Genomic DNA, 13,266 nt, shown 5'->3' on the forward strand with positions numbered 1-13,266 from the left:
TTGCTGTTTGGTTATGGTTTATTATGGATGGTAATGAACTAGACCGGGTATATTTAGCGGATGGAGATAGTATGGGGTAGGATGTGGATTATTGAGGTTTTAACATGATTTTGTACTATGAAAATTTAATAAAGTTTATAAAAAAAAAAACAAAAAAACAAGGGGTGTAGTGAGCATATGGACCCCACTGGTGACTGGCACAAATGTGGAACAATGTGGCGTGAAAATGAAATATTACTTTTTTTACACTATAATGTTGGTTTAGCCTTAAATTTTTCATTTTCACAAGGAGTTAAAAGAGAAAAAAAAACACACAAAATGTGTAGAGCAATTTCCCCCAAGTCCGTAAATACCCCACATGTGGACATAAAGCGCCAGGTGGGTGCAGGGCAAGCCTCCGAAGGAAAGGAGCTCCATTTGGATTTTGGAGGCTGGATTCGGCCAGAAAGGATGATGAACGTTATGTCGCATTTACAGAGCCCTCGTGCTGCCAAAACACTGGAAACCCCCCACAAGTGACCTCATTCTGGAAACTACACCCCTCAAGGAATCTAACAAGGGGTGCAGTGAGGATATGGACCCCTTGATGACGGGCACATTTGTGCCGTGAAAGTGAAAAAATGAATAATTTCCCTTTCACGTAACATTGTTCCACATTTGTGCCCATCACCAGTGGGGTCCATATGCTCACTGCACCCCTTGTTAGATTCCTTAAGGGGTGTAGTTTCCAGAATGGGGTCACTTGTGGGGGGTTTCAAGTGTCTTGGCAGCACGAGGGCTCTGTAAATGCGACGTGGCCCTTGAAATCCATTCCAGTGAAATTCAGCTTCCAAAAGCCAATTGGCGCTCCTTCCCTTTGGACGCTCGTGCTGCACCCACTTGGCACTTTATGTCCACATGTTGGGTATTTCTGTACTCGGGAAAAACTGCGCTACACGCTTTGTGTGTTTTTTTTCCTTTTATCCCATTGTGAAAATGAAAAATTGAAGGCTAGTACAACGTTATAGTGTAAAAAATACATTTTTCTTTTTTCACGCCACATTGTTCTGAAAATCTGTGAAGCACCTGTGGGGTCCAAATGCTCACCGCACCCCTTGTTACATTCCTTGAGGGGTGTAGTTTTCTAAATGGTGTTCCTTTTAGGGGTGTTTTTTTATGTTTTGGAACCCCAGAGCCTCTGCCAACCTGAAGTGGTACAGTCAAAAATGACCAAATATAACGGAGCCATTGAAATTCACTAGGCGCTCCTTTATATCTGAGGCTTGTGGTTGCGTCAAATAATGCAATAGGGCCCCATATGGGGTATTTCTATAAACTGCAGAAACGGGGCAATCAATATTGGGGTGCATTTCTCTGGTAGTAGGTTTATAATTATGAAAAATATTGGATTACAATAAAATCTCTGCACAGAAAATTGAAATGTTCAAATTTCTTGCACACTTAACTTTTATTTTTGTGACTCCCCTAAAGGGTTAAAAAAAAGTTTTGGATGTGCTTTTGCAGAGTTTGGGGGGTGCAGTTTCTGAAATGGGGTGCTTTGTGAGGCTTTCTAACATGCAGTCCCCTCAAATATACTTTAAACCTGAACAGGTCCCTAAAAATATCTGATTTTGAAATTTTACGGAAAATTTGGAAAATTGCTGCTAATGTTTTAAGCTTTCTATTGTCTAAAAAAAGAAAAATAGTTTAATAAATACTGCCGTCATAAAGTAGACATGTTGCTTATGCCATTTAATATATAATTTATGTGGCATAACCATTTTCTGTATAAGCAGAAAAGTTTCAAAGTTGGAAAAATGCATTTTTTCACAATTTTTCACGTTATTTTGTTTTTTTTTCATAAAGAGTCGTTATAAGTATCGACTCCAATTTACCAGAAATGTAAAGTACAATATTTTACGAGAAAACAATCTCAGAATCAGCCGGATAGGTAAAACTATCCCGAAGTTATTAATGAATAAGTTGACACAGGTCATATTCATAAAGGGGTTCTTAAGGGGTTAAAGAAACACAGTAGGTTTATACTGTCCTATCTAAGGGTAGCATAAACTAGTGACAGAGAAGCTGAACAGAATGGTGTGTCACTTACATTGTTCTGTGCAGCTGATCCAGAGATTCTCCAGAATAAATCATACAATATGTAGTCCTTTCCATTATGTGCGTGAGCCCAGTAATCCTGGATATTCATGAGAAGCAGAAAACCCCGCCTACCAGCTGCTCATTGGCAGTTATCTATCCATGCTGTGTATAGGCAGTCACCTGTAATTCAGCAACTGGAGGGCTGAGAGGGGTGTGGCAAGAATCCTATTCTCCTGCATATTAGGAGAAAGACTAAACAGAATGATTTAAGTAATACACCAATCTATTTAGCATTTCTGTCACTAGTTTATGCTGTATTCATTTGAGGCAATATAAACCTAATGACAGATTTCCATTGATATGTAAAACAAAGACCTCACACCAACACCCTGGCATGTTTGTACCAGCTATACGTACAAGACAGGTAGGTCTTTGCTCTAGCATGAACAGCGGCGATTCCCTATGGGGTGTAACATAAAAACTGTGTCTAGTAAGGTCCAAAAATGTCCCTTAGTATGTGCTCACTGAACTACTGAACCAAGCTTAGACTAAGATCACAGCAGAATCAAAATCTACATTATTTTCAGTTATTGCAGCCATAGAACAGATGCAGAAACAAAAGAGCATACTAAACTGTGCCCTTGTGATGCAGTCTGTCTGCTTCAGCAGACTAAACTCTTCCCCCAAATAGACCTGTATTAGCAGCTTGTAATCTGATCTCTCATTAGGCTGCTAATCAATCATATAAAAACAGGATTCTTAAAGCAAATGTATTATGAGTGAAATCTCTTTACCCTCCTGTTGTCCCAAATGGCAAATGGATCTATCATAGGTGTCTCCCACAAAGCCATGATCTGTTGGAGGAGTTGAGCACCCACTCCCTGCTCAAAAAGTCTGCTGTAATGTTGTCTGAACCCTTGAGATGCAGGGATCAAAGGGAGGCTACTCTGTTCTCCACCATCCTGAAGATATAGTGCGAGACCCTCGTGAGCTGCGCAGATCTTGTGCCCCTGGTGCTTCAGGTATGCTACCACTGTGGAGTGATCCGTCATTACCTTGACATGCCTTCCCTCTAGATTCTGAATGCTTTGAGAGACTGTAGAAGACTGTCCTCAACTCTCTTCGATTTTGGGATCCTGTGCCTCTAGGGTGTTCCATCTACTCTGCAATAAGAGGGCTTCCGCATGGGCCCCCGAATCTGAGAGAGTGGCGTTTACGGTAACATGAAAGATCTGATCCTTTACCCAAGGAATACCCCCTCCAGATTCCCTGGGGGTAACCACCATTCTAGGGATCTTAAGACCGTAGGAAAGAGCTGAAACTGAATATCTAGGGATGCTCTCTGTTTCACACCTCTAATATCTGCCTGAAGCCTCTGGAATGGTGTCCAACACAACACAGGAATACACAAAGTCATAAGGCCCAGTATCAACATGGCGTGTCTGAGAGAAACTGAACCTTTTTCCAACAATGCCCCCACCCTCTCTATAAGGAGGTCTATCTTTTGGAGGAGGAGAAAGGACTTATGAACTCTGGAGTCCAAAACTATCTCTAGATAAGTGCAAACCTGACTGTGAACCTAACAAGACTTCTCTAGGTTTATTTCCAGACCCAGCTTGGCCAGAACTTGCCAAACAAATGGTCCGTTTACACGAAGTGATCAGCATTTAGACGAATAAATCATATGAAAAATCATTATTGCGTTAGTTTTTAAGATCGCTTGAAAGACTGTTTAGACAAAGTGATCTCCTAATTTTTAGTGAACGACCTATGACGATTTGAGAAAGACCACAATGAACAATTTCTCGCTTGTCGCTTGATCGTTCGTTTGCCGATTATCGCTCAAATGTGATTGTTATTGCGAAAATTCGAATGATAATAATTCCGTGTAAACGGTCCATAACAGGCACTGCTTGGCAACCAGACCTGGCTTCCAGGTATGGAACAATCACTATGGTGGAGATTTATCAAACATGGTGTAAAAAGAAACTGGCTCAGTTGCCCCTAGCAACCAATCAGATTCCACCTTTCATTTTCCAAAGAGTCTGTGAGGAATAAAAAGTGAAATCTGATTGGTTGCTAGGGGCAACTGAGCCAGTTTCACTTCACAGCCTGTTTGATAAATCCCCCCAATGTCTTTTTTTTCCTGACATGGGCCATCACTTCTGCTATAATCTTTGTAAAATCCCTGGGTGCCTGACACAACCCTAATGGAAGGGCTCGAAACTGGTAGTGGTAGACTATCCCCCCTATGCGGACTGCCACCCTGAGGAAGTGTTGGTGGGCTGGGAAAATACGACTATAATAGTATGCATCCTGGAGGTCCATTGTGTCCATGAAGCAATCCCTGGAGAGGTTTGGAATGGCTGACTGGATGTTACGCATCCTGAACTTCTCATAAGAGCGGTGCTAGTTCAGTTCCTTGAGGTTGATATTGTGAAAAATCCCATTGAGCTTCCTTCCCAAAAACAAGGTTGAGTAGGACCCCAACCCCTCTTGGAACTGGAACCAGCACCCTCTTCAGAAGCAATGATTTGACCTCTACCTCCAGGGCTGCTTGCTTTTCTTAATCCTTGCTTAGCTCGGTAACAATGAAACGACTACCTGGGGGAGACAGCAATTTGAGTTTTAGACCATGTTTTATTGATTCCTTCACCCAACTGCTTAACCCCTTAACGACATCGGGCGTAAACTTACGCCCTGGCGCCATGGTACTTAGCGCATCAGGGCGTAAATTTACGCCCGATGTTTCCCCGATCGCTGCGTGTTCACACACAGCGGTCGGGGAAGATGGCCTGCTATAAATCATAGCAGGCCATCATAGCTTCTCGGCACGGGGGGTGGTTAACACCCCCCGTGCTTACGATCGCTGCTATAGGCTGATCAATTCAGATCAGCCAATAGCGGCGATCGGAACCTTTCCGGGTCATCGGTGACCCGATGACCCGGAAAAAAATGGCGGTCGGTGCTGTCCGAGGACGGCACCGACCGCCATTACTGTAAAAAGTAATGTTGATCGCCGTGCCACCGGCCCGATCGCCGTGAACGGCCGGCCGGCCGTTCACGGCGATCGGGCCGGTGGCACGGCGATCAGAGTCCCACAAAATAGTAAATACCTGCCCTGGACCCCTCAGCTAGGTAGCCGAGGGGTCCAGAGCAGGTATTTGTACATTACTCACCTGTCCCGGGCTCCTGATCGGCGTCTTCCGGGTTCGCGGCGTCCTCCGTCATTCCGTTCGGTCTTCGGGTCTTTCCGGCGGTCCTCGTCGTCTTCTTTCGGCTATTTTCGGCTCCAGCCTCGTCATTTTCCGGATTTTGCGCTCTGCTGCCCCCTAGCGGCTGATATGTGTAATACACTTATCAGCAGCTACAGGGATATTCAGAATATAAAAAAAAATTATTTTTTTTTCCCAAATTTTTTTTCTTCTATTTTCCGCACCCTATCGCCGCTGAGTGTTGATCAGCATCGCACGAAAGTGCGCTGCTAATCAGCAACTCCTCCTTTTTGGCGTAGGGTGTTTTTTTTCTATATTCTACTGCCACGGTCTGCTTATAAGTGCCGCACATAAGTGCGACATTTATCAGCAACTCCTTTGTTGGCGTAGGTTTTTTTTTTATACTTACTGTAAAAAAACACGTAAAAAACACTACATTACACCACACTACATTGAATAAAGTTTGACACTACACCACTACATACCCCATATACTAGTCCCCGTATAAAGATGGCCCCCAGGGTGTTTTCGGCGTCAGAGGGATACGTTATTATTGCCTCCGACACCAAAACAGCCAGTGAGGATGAATGGGGGGATCCTTCTTTCCTCCATTCATCCTCATCATCCAGTGACGTGTCTGGGGGTAGCGTAGTGTACGCTGCCCCCCAGACACGTCTTTTCCGCCAGTACCGTCCCAATAAGAGATGACGGTATGGCGTGAAATTCTACAAACTCTGTGAGCGTACCTCAGGGTACACTTACAGATTTCGGGTACGTGCAAACTGCGGAATGGCGAAGGATAACCCTTTGTGCATTCCGCAGCTGGCACCCGCCGGCGGACTGATGCAGGCGCATGTCTCCACCCGTGTCATAGACTCCATTCTATGCACGGGCGGAATCCGTCGTCCATCCAAAGAATGAACACGTTGGACGGAGAGCGGAATCCGCCCGGGCATAGAATGGAGTCTATGACACGTGTGGAGACGTGCGCCTGCATCAGTCCGCCGGTGGGTGCCAGCTGTGGAATGCACGAAGGGTTATCTGTCGCGATTCCGCAGTGTGCACGTACCCTTAGAGTGTATGTAGGAAGGGACACCCGAATCCAGCCCCCAGATGCCCCCTTCCCCCCCATCCTTGGAGTTAGTGGGGAGATCGTTCGGGAACTGATCTTCCCACTGCGGTATAAAGGTCACCACCTGTACGGGGATAACTTTTATACCAGCACCCCCTCTTCCAGTCCCTCGCTGCCCTGTAGCTTGCGGCACGATCCGAAAATATCAGAAGTAGTAATAGCGCCCTAATATTTAGCAGCCATGGAGCGGACCCAGCGCTTCTGGATATGAGGGACCCCGTATCGCACCAGGACAACATTTTCCAGGTGACGTCCCCCACACTGGAGAACAGAAGACCCCAGAAGAAGTGCAGAGTGTGGCGTAACAGGGGGATCAGGAAGGACGCCATTTTCCTGTGTGACACCTGTCCTGATCCCCCCGGCCTCTGCATACTGGATCGCTCCAAGGCGCACCACACGTCACTGGGGTTCTACATTATCTAAATTCTGTCCCTTATTCCTATTTCAGGGGTCACCCTGATCCAGGGTTATTCTGATCGCCATTATGGAGTCGGGAAGGAATTTTTCCCCTGTGATGAGGCTACTGTCGTCTGCCTCACGAGGGGTTTTTGCCTTCCTCTGGATCAACACAGGTTGAGTTTGATGGACACCTGTCATTTCCAACCTTATAAACTAATAATTGGCCTAATACCCCCAAATAAGTTAGAATTGTCCCTTTTCCCCAGCTAAATAGGTATGGCCGCCATTCCCATTAGAGGATGCCATGATGCAATTACAAAGCCTCTGTGCGGCCAGGACAGTAGAAACCCCCCACAAGTGACCCCATTCTGGAAACTACACCCCATAAGGAATCTAAGAAGGGGGGCAGCGGGGATATGGCCCCCTGGTGACGGCCACATTTGGGACGTGAAAATGAAAAAAATTGTATTTTTTATTTTCTCGGCACATGTTCTACGTAAGTGCCCGTCACCAGTGGGGTCCATATGCTCACTGCACCCCTTGTTAGATTCCTTATGGGGTGTAGTTTCCAGAATAGGGTCACTTGTTGGGGGTTTCTACTGTCCTGGCAGCACAGGAGCTTTGTAATTGCGACATGGCCTCCATCCTCCATTCCAGCCTCTAAATGGCGCTCTGTCCCTTTGGTGACTTGCCCTGTGCCCATATGGCACATTATGCCCACATGTGGGGTATTTTCGTACTCAGGGGACACTACCCTACACGTTTTGTGTTCATTTTCTTTTTAACCCCTTGTGGAAATGGAAAAAAATCAAGGCTAGACCAACATTTAGTGTAATTTTTGTAAAATTTTTACTCTAAATTATTAATCTTGTCATGTTTTTTCATTTTCACAAGGGGTTAAAAGATAAAAAAAAACATTTAATGTGTAGAGCAACTTCCCCTGAGTACGGAAATACCCCACATGTGGACATAAAGCGCCATGCGGGTGCAGGGTAAGCCTCCGAAGGGAAGAAGCGCCATTTGGTTTTTGAAGGCTGGATTTGGATGGAATGGATTTCGAGGGGCCATGTTGCATTCAAAAGGCCCCTGTGTTGCCAAGACAGTTGAAACCCCCCACAAGTGACCCCATTATGGAAACTGCACCCCTCAAGGAATGTAACAAGGGGTGTAGTGAGCATATGGACCCCACTGGTGACGGACACAAATGTGGAACAATGTGGCGTGAAAATGAAATATTACATTTTTTACACTATAATGTTGGTTTAGCCTTGAATATATCATTTTCACAAGGGGTTAAAAGAGGAGAAAAAAAACAAAATGTGTAGCGCAATTTCCCCCGAGTCCGTAAATACCCCACATGTGGACATAAAGCGCCATGTGGGCGCAGGGCAAGCCTCCGAAGGGAAGGAGCGCCATTTCGTTTTTGAAGGCTGGATTTGGATGGAATGGATTTTGAGGGGCCATGTTGCATTCAAAAGGCCTCTGTGTTGCCAAGACAGTTGAAACCCCCACAAGTGACCCCATTATGGAAACTACACCCCTCAAGGAATGTAACAAGGGGTGTAGTGAGCATATGGACCCCACTGGTGACGGGCACAAATGTGGAACAATGTGGCGTGAAAATGAAATATTACATTTTTTACACTATAATGTTGGTTTAGCCTTGAATTTATCATTTTCACAAGGGGTTAAAAGAGAAAAAAACACACAATATATGTAGAGCAATTTCCCCCGAGTCCGTAAATACCCCACATGTAGACATAAAGCGTCATGTGGGCGCAGGGCAAGCCTCCAAAGGGAAGGAGCGCCATTTGGATTTTGGAGGTTGGATTTGGCTAGAATGGATGATGAACGCCATGTCGCATTTACAGAGCCCTCGTGCTGCCAGGACAGTGGAAACCCCCCACAAGTGACCCCATTCTGGAAACTGCACCCCTCAAGGAATCTAACAAGGGGTGCAGTGAGGATATGAACCCCTTGATGACGGGCACATTTGTGCCATGAAAGTGAAAAAATGAAATTTTTCCCTTTCACGTCACATTGTTCCACATTTGTGCCCGTCACCAGTGGGGTCCATATGCTCACTGCACCCCTTGTTAGATTCCTTGAGGGGTGTAGTTTCCAGAATGGAATCACTTGTGGGGGGTTTCCAGTGTCTTGGCAGCACGAGGGCTCTGTAAATGCGACATGGCCCTTGAAATCCTTTTCAGTGAAATTCAGCTTCCAAAAGCCAATTGGCGCTCCTTCCCTTTGGAGGCTCGTCCTGCGCCCCCTTGGCACTTTATCGCCACATGTGGGGTATTTCTGTACTCGGGAGAAACTGCGCTACACATTTTTTGTCTTTTTTTGCCTCTTATCCCTTTAAGAAAATGAAAAATTGAAGGCTAGAACAACGTTTTAGTGTAAAAAATAAATTTTTCTTTTTTCACGCCATATTGTTCGGAAAATCTGTGAAGCACCTGTGGGGTCCAGATGCTCACCGCACCCCTTGTTACATTCCTTGAGGGGTGTAGTTTTCTAAATGGTGTCCCTTTAGGGGTGTTTTTTAGGTTTTGACACCCCAGAGCCTCTGCCAACCTGAAGTGGTACAGTCAAAAATGACCAAATATAACGGAGGCGTTGAAATTCACTAGGCGCTCCCTTATATCTGAGGCTTGTGGTTGCGTCAAATAGCGCAATAGGGTCACATATGGGGTATTTCTATAAACTGCAGAAACGGGGCAATAATTATTGGGGTGCATTTCTCTGGTAATAGGTTTATAATTATGAAAAATATTGGATTACAATAAAATCTCTGCACAGAAAATTAAAATTTTCAAATTCCTTACACACTTCGCTTTTATTTCTGTGACTCCCCTAAAGGGTTAAAACACTTTCTGGATGTGCTTTTGCAGAGTTTGGGGGGTGCAGTTTCTGAAATGGGGTGCTTTGTGGGGCTTTCTAACATACAGGCCCCTCAAATACACTTTAAACCTGAACAGGTCCCTAAAAATATCTGATTTTGAAATTTTACTGAAAATTTGGAAATTTGCTGCTAATGTTTTAAGCTTCCTATCGTCTAAAAAAAATGAAAGATAGTTTAATAAATGCCGCCAACATAAAGTAGACATGTTGCTAATGCTATTTAATATATAATTTATGTGGTATAACCACTTTCTGTATACGCAAAAAAGTTTCAAAGTTGGAAAAATGCATTTTTTCACATTTTTTCACATTATTTGGTTTTTTTTCATAAAGATTTGTTATGAGTATCGACTCCATTTTACCAGAAATGTAAAGTACAATATGTCACGAGAAAACAATCTCAGAATCAGACGGATAGGTAAAAGCATCCCGAAGTTATTAATGACTAAAGTGACACTGGTCATATTCATAAAATTTGTCTCTGTCATTAAGGCCATTTCAGGCTCTGTCCTTAAGGGGTTAAAGTGATCTTTTTCCACTCCTGAAAAAAAATAATTAGACGTCCCCCCCACAGGTTTTTGGTTTTGTTGTTTATCATCCTTCTTAGAACAACTAGACTTATTGAGGAGAAAGCCAATTCCTGCTTTGTTTTGTAGCATTTGACTGAGCCCTTGCCATGAAAGGGCCTCCTGGGAGGGAGAGGAATGGAGAACAGACCTTTTATACGGTCTGAGGCCTTTTCCAAGATGGTGTCAAAGCCATACTGAACAAATACTGCCTCTAACCAGGGAGAGCACAAAGGTAAGATTTAGAAGCAACATCCCCTTCCAATCTTTAATCCACAGGGCCCTTTCAGGAACGTGATTCTAGCATCCAACATAAAATCTACAGCAATCAACAGGTTGGGCATAACTGCTAACAGGTCTTCCTTAGGGGTGTAATTTAACTTCTTGAGGACTAGACTGTCACCCACTGGACCAGAGGGGGTTAAGTTCCACCCCTGGGGACAAAACAGTGGCCTTTTTCTCCCTTAAAAAAAGCGCCATATGCAAAAGCCAGGTGTGGAAGGTAGATCATAAATTTCCATTGACGCCCAAATAACTCTTGTTTTTGCAAAACTAAGAATAAAAAATGCCATGGTGTTTTTATTGGCATTTATACCCTAGAGGTTACCTTAGATCAATGCACCTTAATTCCAGTCCTCATGGCCCAGCAATGGTCATGTTTTTAGAATTTCCTTAGTATTTTACAGGTGATGGAAGTATAGTCAGTTCACCAGGTATTATCACAGCTGTTCTTTGTATGGGATATCCTCAAAACATGACCTGTTGGTGAGTCATGAGGACTGGAACTGAGAAACACTGCCTTAGATAAAGTGACTTTGAGCCTGTGTTCAGTGTACTCCTCCTCCAAATATGAGGAATTGGTGGTATAGGGTCATATATTAGGGCACATGGACTTGGAGGCATATGTGAAAGCATAGGGACTTTTCCTAGATACAATTAGTCAAATATTTTAAAGTCTACCATCTAATTCAGGGGTGGGGAACCTCCGGCCCCTGAGACCTCCCGATGTGGCCCGCGGCCCGCAGCTCCCCTGTGATGCGCGCCGCTCTGGAGCAGGAAGGAGCGGGCATACACAACATCCTCCGGTGTCTGTGACAGCTGCCGGATACAGGAGGATGCTGTCTGTTTTGGCTCCTTCCCCACTAGAGTGGCGCATGTCTTCAGTCTCCTGCAGGCCGCGCGCGATGACGTCATTTCATTGTGCGCCGCCTGCAGGAGAAGATCGGCACAGAGGACCTGGGAGAAAAGAGGACTTTGGACAGAAGAGGACCTTGGACAGCGTGGGAGCGGAGATAAGGTGAGTGGGATGTTTATTTTTTTTATTTGGGGGTTAACTAGGCTGCCAGGGACAAGACTGATGGGGGTTAACTAGTCCACCAGGGACATGACTGATGGGGGTTAACTAGGCTACCAGGGACAAGACTGATGGTGGTTAACTAGTCCACCAGGGACATGACTGATGGGGGTTAACTAGGCTACCAGGGACAAGACTGATGGGGGTTAACTAGTCCACCAGGGACATGCCTGATGGGGGTTAACTAGGCTACCAGGGACATGCCTGATGGGGGGGATAACTAGGCTACCAGGGACATGCCTGATGGGGGTTAACTAGGCTACCAGGAACATGACTGGGGGGGGGGGGGGGGTTAACTAGGCTACCAGGGACATGCCTGATGGGGGGGGGGGGGGGATAACTAGGCTACCAGGGACATGCCTGATGGGGGTTAACTAGGCTACCAGGGACATGCCTGATGGGGGTTAACAAGGCTACCAGGGACATGCCTGATGGGGGTTAACTAGGCTACCAGGGACATGCCTGATGGGGGTTAACTAGGCTACCAGGGACATGCCTGATGGGGGGGATAACTAGGCTACCAGGGACATGCCTGATGGGGGTTAACTAGGCTACCAGGGACATGCCTGGGGGGGGGGTTAACTAGGCTACCAGGGACATGCCTGATGGGGGGTTTAACTAGGCTACCAGGGACATGACTGATGTAGGGATAACTAGGCTACCAGGGACATGCCTGATGGGGGGGTTAACTAGGCTACCAGGGACATGCCTGATGGGAGGGATAACTAGGCTACCAGGGACATGCCTGATGGGGGTTAACTAGGCTACCAGGGACATGCCTGGGGGGTTAACTAGGCTACCAGGGACATGCCTGATGGGGGGTTAACTAGGCTACCAGGGACATGACTGATGTGGGGATAACTAGGCTACCAGGGACATGCCTGATGGGGGTGAACTAGGCTACCAGGGACATGCCTGATGGGGGTTAACTAGGCCTACCAGAGGCATCACTGGGGGGGGGGTTAACTAGGCTACAAGGGGCATCACTGGGGGTTAACTACAATAGCAGGGGCACTAGGGGAACAATACTTTGCCTTGCCCCGTGTGCTGCAAACCTACGCTACTAACTGCAGCGCACAGTATGCGGCCCTCAAATGATTTTTTTAATGCCCGACCGGCCCTCGACATGGAAAAGGTTCCCCACCCCTGATCTAATTAAACACCTGACATGTTGTAGCTACAGATGAACGAACCTTGAGCATGCTCGAGTCTATCCGAACCCGAACTTTCGGCATTTGATTAGCGGTGGCTGCTGAAGTTGGATAAAGCCCTAAGGCTATGTGGAAAACATGGATATAGTCATTGGCTGTATTCATGTTTTCCAGACAACCTTAGAGCTTTATCCAAGTTCAGCAGCCACCGCTAATCAAATGCCGAATGTTCGGGTTTGGATGGACTCGAACCCGAACCCGGTTCGCTCATCTCTAGTTTTAGTCCTAATTCCGAGCAGAAGTCAGAGGCCCTTTAGATATACTGAATGGAACACACCTTAAGGCCATATTCACACAACGTACTATTTTTTGAAAAGAACAGCCACTGTTTTCAAAGAAAACAGCATCCATTCTTTATGGCCTGGGCAGCATTGATTCCCATACACCCCCTGAATGCGCCGTATGG

This window comes from Dendropsophus ebraccatus, chromosome 12 (assembly GCF_027789765.1).
Source record: "Dendropsophus ebraccatus isolate aDenEbr1 chromosome 12, aDenEbr1.pat, whole genome shotgun sequence".
Taxonomy (NCBI): domain Eukaryota; kingdom Metazoa; phylum Chordata; class Amphibia; order Anura; family Hylidae; genus Dendropsophus; species Dendropsophus ebraccatus.